We start from the raw sequence: 798 nt of genomic DNA, 5'->3' as shown, positions 1-798 counted from the left end.
TGAGGACCTTCCCATTCTTCAAAAAGTTATCTGCATACTTGTTTAAGTCAGAACTTCTACAGCTACGTAATGAACAAGAATCTAAAGTACATCAGTGTCCTTTTGACTGGAATAACTTGCATGAAAGATATCAGTTAATAATCTCCTCAATCTGAACGCATTTAAATTCACACTGAGAACATCTAGAGACAAAACTAATGAGACAGGTCTAGCACATGGTTCAGCTGACAGAGAGCATCCAGGATAGACAACAAATGAATCAAATCATGCAAACAAAGTGAACAGAACATTAGGTGAGGAAGGAAGAACTCCTTGGGGTTTGGTTCCTCCTCTGTAGATGTTTAATACCAAGTTCAAGTTAGAATACAGCCAGATGTTCTAGCAGTCTGTTAGGTTACAAAGTAGATTTTGTTCAGGACAACATAGCTCTGGCTATGCAGGCTGGAAATCCACACTACTTTCTTCACTCCAGATTTCATGCCAATATTCCAATTCTCTATTAGAATCAGGCATGGCAATATCCAAGTCCTTCATTAGATCTAGCCCCACTTCTAAGAACAATTGTCTTCTCAAAATGGCAGTGTTGACCAACCACTGAAACACGTAGATCAGATTCACAGGTATCACACTGCAAGTAAAAAATATGGATCAATATCTATCCAAACTACTGTTTTTAAGATGCTATAGAACTTTTCAATAATTCCCAATTTCAGTTTTAGCACAGTGAACTAACTGCAGCATGAGATACGCCTTATCAGTTTACACATGCAGAACACACCATAATAAAACAAGACTAGC

Source organism: Tympanuchus pallidicinctus, unplaced genomic scaffold, assembly GCF_026119805.1.
Source record: "Tympanuchus pallidicinctus isolate F22 unplaced genomic scaffold, pur_lepc_1.0 scaffold8, whole genome shotgun sequence".
In the NCBI taxonomy this organism is placed as follows: Eukaryota; Metazoa; Chordata; class Aves; order Galliformes; family Phasianidae; genus Tympanuchus; species Tympanuchus pallidicinctus.
Note: the sequence above shows the minus strand (reverse complement) of the source record.